This window comes from Myxine glutinosa, unplaced genomic scaffold (genome assembly GCF_964187855.1).
Source record: "Myxine glutinosa unplaced genomic scaffold, kmMyxGlut1.1 SCAFFOLD_4103, whole genome shotgun sequence".
Taxonomy (NCBI): Eukaryota; Metazoa; Chordata; class Myxini; order Myxiniformes; family Myxinidae; genus Myxine; species Myxine glutinosa.
The window spans coordinates 1,065-7,785 of record NW_027620195.1 but is presented as its reverse complement, the minus strand read 5'-3'; the positions used below and the strand labels follow the sequence as shown (position 1 = coordinate 7,785).

The 6,721-nt window shown below is 42.1% G+C and overlaps 1 long non-coding RNA gene across 1 annotated transcript; it reads left to right on the top strand.

Moving 5' to 3' along the window:
• The first annotated feature begins 326 nt into the window (after positions 1-326).
• Positions 327-4,134, top strand: LOC144889469 (uncharacterized). Its single transcript, XR_013621758.1, has 3 exons — positions 327-434; positions 3,387-3,439; positions 4,020-4,134. It is a non-coding gene; the product is annotated as an uncharacterized LOC144889469 (long non-coding RNA).
• Positions 4,135-6,721: the final 2,587 nt, after the last annotated feature.

The window sequence follows — 6,721 nt, the reverse complement described above, 5'->3', positions numbered from 1 at the left end:
AGGGGTTCGCTGGTTTCATAATAGTGATTTAACCATTTGCAAAGCAAACATACAGACAGATTACAAAGGGGTAATGATTTAGGACATTAGTAGGGAAGGATGGTTGGAGTTTTGGATACTCACAGAAGGGCGAGGGGGGGGGGGGGGGGGAAGGCACCTTTAATGCACTGCTAAAATTCTCTTCGACACATGCCGTTCCATTCTACACAGAAAGCAAACACTTATGCTAGATGTTTATTCATGAAATAACTAGTCTACCTTACTGCTATTACCCCCCCATAGCGGTTCCATCAACACTTCCGCATCTGCCATTGTTTGTTTCCACAGGTTGGTGGCAAGTTCCCCATTGCTTCAGTTCCCTTCGTCGGCACGGCAGACTCTCTATCTTTGTAATATCAGCCAGAGTCCCACCGACATCATCACTTCAAGTTCAGGTTGTTGACATTAATCATGTTCCATTGTTTTGATGTCTACCAAACACTCAATTTGCTAATTGATTTTGTGTCGGCTAGTTCAAGTTGCTTCTACATGATATGAGGAAATCACTCAGGTGATTACATGTACTGTATGTGTTAATCTTCATGGTTGGAGATACTGGCTTTAAGGCCTACATCACATTGGTCTTCAACACTCTCAAGCTTAAAACCTTAAAACCTCTCCATGAAGAGAAATATTCATAACTTCAGTCTACTTATGAATTCACATGATTTTGGTTGTGCTGTATCTCAACTTTCCTCAAAATAAGTTTCTGGTTACCCGACCGATCCAAATTTCTGAGGAATTTGTTTTTGGTCATTCATGTCACTTTGCCACTGGCGGCACACCTCCAATATGGCGGCACGGCGATGGAGTATTTTCCGTTGGTTATGGAGTTTAGATCGTTGAAAAATGTGATTGAGTAAGGATTTGTCAATTAGTTACCTTCTTGCACAGTTACCTCCTTGCATTAAAAAAAATTAGTGTACGGTCAATGATTCTGTTCCGAATCCATCATATCTGATAACCTCTTGCATCTGGATTGTTGTAGATCGACATTAATCCAGGTTTCTCTGTTCGGGAAATTTTGTCCTTTTCCATAAAGTTTCTTCAAGTTGAAGATGACTACAGTTCACTAGATTCAGATGGGGATAACCGAAATGCAAAAATAGTCGTTGGCATTTGACGTTCTCGTGACTTCCTCAAAAAACAGAGAGACAAAACATCCTGTCATCGCCAAAACATAGCAGGTGTACATTAACCACGTCATATTTTAAATAAATTAAGACAATACACTGATATTTTAAATCCCACAGAGTCAACTAGTGTGGCCATTATTTTTATAGAAGACATTAATAGCATTTTGCATCTCTAGTTAGCTCACCTAAAACGAGGTTCCGGGGAGGTTATGCAATGGCGTGTCGTCCGTCCGTCCGTCAGTCAGCCAGTCAGCCAGTCAGTCCGTCCGTCAGCCAGTCAGTCCGTAAAAACTTGCAACTTCTACTCCGAAACCGCTGATGGGATTGTCACCAAACTTTGCAGAAATTATATTTGGTATATTGTGATTAAAGTTTGTTTACGGCATTAAAATAATCGGGGTATAAGGGGGTTTACTGGGGGTCAAAGTGGATCCAGGTTTGACCCCCCAAAATAGGAATTTTATTTTTCTCTGAAACTACAAATACTATTTCGATGAATCTTGACCACAACCTTCATCACCTGTGATTTACCAAACGTTATTCACAGCAACTAAGAAAATTTAAGTCTAAGGGGGTCTACCGGGGGTCAAAGTGGGTCCAGGTTTGACCCCCCCCCCCCCAAAGGAAATTTGCTTTTTCCTCTGAAACTACTAATACTTTTTCGATGAAACTTTACCACAGCCTTCATCACCAGTGATGTACCAAAGTTTGTTCACGGCACTAAGAAATTCAAAATCTATGGGGCTCTATGGGGGGGCAACGTGGGTCCAGGTTTGACCCCCCCCCCCCCCCCCAAAAAATAATAATAATAGGTATATGCTTTCTTCTCTGAAACTACAAATATTATTTCGATGAATCTTGACCACAACCTTCATCACCCTTGATGTACCAAACGTTATTCACAGCAACTAAGAAAATTTAAGTCTAAGGGTGTTTACCGGGGGTCAAAGTGGATCCATGTTTGACCCCCCCAAAATAGGTATTTCCTTTGTTCTCTGAAACTACACACACAATTTCGATGAAACTTCACCGAAACCTTCACCACAAGTGAAGTACCAAAGTTCGTTCATGGCACTAAGAAAATCAAAGTCTAAGGAGGGCCTATGGGGGGGTCAACGTGGGTCCAGGTTTGACCCACCAAAATAGGTATTTGCTTTCTTCTCGGAAACTACACACGATTCTGATGAAAATTGACCACAACCTTCACCACTCATGATGTACCAAAGTTTGTTCATGCCATTATAAAAAAACCAGGCCCTTTCGGGGTGTATGGGGGATTGCACCCCATAATAGGTATTTGCTTTCTTCTCAAAAACTACACGCACCATTCCAATGAAAATTTACCACAATCTTCACCACCCATGGTGTACTAAAGTTTGTTCACGGCATAAAAAAAAATCGGGCCCTGAGGGGTCTACTGGGGGCGTCTAAGATACAGTAGAGGTCCAAAGTTTTTCGGTTTCTCCAAGATGGCGCCCGTACCAAGATGGCACCTGATCTCTGACGTCATAATTATCACTGAGTAGACGCAAAATATGATGAAAATTTTGTATCAATAGGACCAACTGTTGCCGAGAAAATGCATTTTCAAAATGCGGACACGTACGATGATGTACATACGCACCCAATCGCTTAACCTCGATTTTCACTTCACGAGCGCAAGATAAATTACGTGGTGTAAAATATGCTGCATCAATGGTGATAAACTTCTGAAAAAAGTTTTTTTTTCTTCAGCCTTTCAAACCTTTATTTTCTTTCAATTTAATTATATCCATGAATACTGTAGAAGACAAATCGCCTTTTGGGTGCTTTCAAAAACCTTTCATTTAGCAGTACTTGGACCAAATATTACACCATGTTACACCAGCTCGACCAATCAAATTTGCTGCTCGCTCTCAGCGTTGGGGAATATCGAGATGGAAACAAAATGTCAGCTCAGAGGAAATATACAGTCGATCGTGCTCGGAAACGCGAAACATGAGATTAAACGACCTTTCCTATATCCTTTTCCTGAAGAATGCGTGGGGTAAGGTGTTCTAGGAACTCTCATGTTCAAAGAATTGTTGACCTTAGTATTAATATTTGGCTGCACAACTACTGCAGCTTCTCATGTAAGCAAACCTACATTCATGTAGTCTCAGCTATCCTTTAAAATATTGACATTAAAACAGATGGTCCACCATTTAACTTGCGTTTATTCATTATATGCAGACAAGACTGGCGGTATGGGTTCCCTGCTGATGAACATTCCATCTGGTTTCATGGTAAGAGAAGACAATTTCCAATACTGTCACACCATATACATATCAACCTGGTTTAGTCACTAAATATTGCGAAAAGCTCAGAGTAAAAATCATGAAATCCAGATCTTCTTCTTCTTCATTTGTATGCAGAAGAAGACTGCTGGGGTAGCATCATTGGTGGGGGCATGGCCATGATGCTGATGCAATGCCCTCTGCTGGTTAGGGCATGCGTTTGGAATTTGGCCATGGTGCCAGCGATAGCTTGCCGACTCTTCATGAAGGAGTCTTTGGGATCTTTAACGTCTGCCAACTAATGCTAGCAGATGGGACACCTGTTTAACGTCCATCCAAGGATGGCACACACATCGATGAATCACCCTGCGTGTGAAACACTGACAGTTTATAGCTGGGTGCGAAAACCCGGGCGATTCAAATTTTTCAAAATTGGTAGATAAGGTGGCGGCTTCAGCCTGCCTCATGCTGCAATTGTCTAATTTCAACTAAATGGAATGCATATCAGTAATGAAAATGAGATGGAATGTTATTTAGTTTGCAATTTTTGTGGAATTCATCGTGACCATTAATTGTTCTATACTTACAGGCATGTAACTCTCGGCGCAGAGTTGTCTGTGGCTATAATGACTTCATGCAGACATCATGCGTCTTATATAGCAAAGATCTGTTTCCTTTGGGCAACATCAACTTTCCTTCCAAAGGTGATTTTCTTTGCTTTTGAATTGATAAAAGTCCACTCCTTGCAATTAACCCCTTACTGGCCTATACCGAAGCTTCATGGTTTACATACTTGCATGGCAATTTGTATCCTCGATATTAGTTGTTTGAATTTTGTAAGATAACGACATTCAATTTCATGCCATTCATTACTAATGCCACTTAAGGTTATGTTTTCAGCTAAGGAAGTTATATTTTCACCCCTGTCTATGTGTATATATATATATATAATTATATATATATATATATATATATATATATATATATATATATATATATATATATATATATATATATATATATATATATATATTGTTACATTTATGGGGGTAGATGAAGGAATCTCATAGTAAAGGTAGGAATGTATAATTATAGCATGGACTGTGGACGTGTAGGAGAAATCTCGATGTACTTTAGTAGGGAGACTGTAGCTGAAGATTGTTCATGTGTCTTCACACGAGGGTGAAGTAGTGATAATTAGTTAGGGGTTAAGGTTAGTTTTCCCCAGTACGTGATAACCCCTCTGTGATTTCCCCTTTACGTTTTGCTGACAAGGCCGGCCATGAAAATCTCCATTAAACCACAACAACCGTCCACTGCGTGCCAGGCAGGTTCCCAGACCATAAGCCCTGCCCACATGAACACTGTAGGCAAAAGGCCCCGCCCAGTAGAGGCGAAGGATCAGTGGGCGGCAAAGAAGGCCGGCAGGCCACGCCCCGTGGGATGCGGTTGGTTCTCGCTCGGGAGGAAGAGGAGTGTGCTTCTTCTGCTTGGTCTGACAAGAAGCTGGCCATTTTGGTACTGAGTTAAGTGTGCGCATTTGGAGGGCTAGTGGAGCTTTGGTTGGTTGCGTCGGCAGAATTTATAAAGAGGTTTTGGCTGTGGTGCTCTTCGGAGGAGCTGGAGGCGCGATGGGCGTTTCCTTCATTCCGCACACGACCAAAATACCGCCATTTTTTGGGCAGCCGCCTTCGGAGTAAAACTGTTTCGGTTATCCATCATCCAGCGGTCTTAACCACTGGTGACAGGGCAATATATATATATATATATATATATATATATATATATATATATATATATATATATATATATATATATAGTATATACTTATACAAATATATGTATATATATATACATATATATACAGACTTGGCATTTAATATGGAATTTTTTTTTTGGGGGGTGAACGTACTTTTCAAGATGACTTAGAACCAAAAGTTCATTGGAATTATGTTGAAATTATTCTAGATTTTGTTAATGTGACCTTTAAAAGAAACAAAAACCACATTTGACATTTCGAAACAAATAAATTGATCCTTGAAAGTGATGTAAACTGATATCGAACTCAATTGACGGACAGTACTGTGTTAAACTTATGCGCGTTTTCCAGAAGTATCTCTTTATTTTGCACATCAGCCAAAAAAATTTTTAACAAAAACAAAAGTTAAATTATGACTGGGATTACGGACAGTAAAATTACAGTTCAGTACTTCGTGTAACCCCCACGAGCATTCAGGAGAGCACGTACACGTTGAGGCATGCTGTTCACGAGATTTGCCAAGGTTTGGACAGGAATCGCTTGCCATGCAGTGACAATAGCCTGCTGCAATTCACGCACAGAGGTCGGCTGCTGGTCCAAGTGGTCGATTTGACGCGTTAATTCTGCCCACAAGTTCTCTATCGGATACATATCCGGGGACATGGCAGGCCACTCCATATGCTCTACACCACGGTCAGCAAGAAAGTGTTGGATCATGCGAGCACGATGAGGCTGTGCATTGTCATCTTGGAAGACAAAGTTTCCTCGAAAGGCTGCACGATGGAAGCAATGTTTCTTCCAGAATGGCCCTGTACTTGAACTGGTTCAGGTTTCCATTCAGAACAACTAGGTCAGTTTTGCCCCTGCATGAAAAGCAGCCCAAACGGTCACCCCACCACCTCCAGCGTGGAATCTTGGCACTATACAATCTTTGTTGAAGGCTTCATGCACTTGTCTGCGCGCTCGGACGTGGCCATCTTGACGATAGACCAGAAATCTAGACTCGCCCACTGAAGATCACGTGATTCCAGTGTCCTGGCTGCCATTGACGGTGCTCTCTGGCCCACTGCAATCGGCACTGGCGGTGTTGTCTGGTCAGTCGTGGCTTTCTCAGGGGATGCCTGGCATGATAGCCTGCTTGAACCAGTCGTTGGTTGACTAGCCTTCTGGATACAGGCACATTTGTCAGTTGCTGCCACTCAGCCCCAAGCCGATTAGCTGACTTGGTACAGCCATTGCGGACTAACCGGTGCAGCTGGCGATCATCCCTCCTTGTGGTTCTGTGGGGACGTCCTGGCCTCGGTATTGGAGTAGGGACACCGCTCTGAGCATTTCGTTTCAGGATCTTTGACACCTGACCTTGAGCGATGCCATACTGCCGAGCAATAGCACGCTGTTTCATGCCGTAATTTCGTAAAGCTACCACTCCATGACAAACAGCATTGTCGAGTTGACGGACCATCTCCAGAGGAAGCGGCAATAACTTTTGGAGACGTGCAGCAGTTGTTTTCCACTAATACAGAACGCAACAA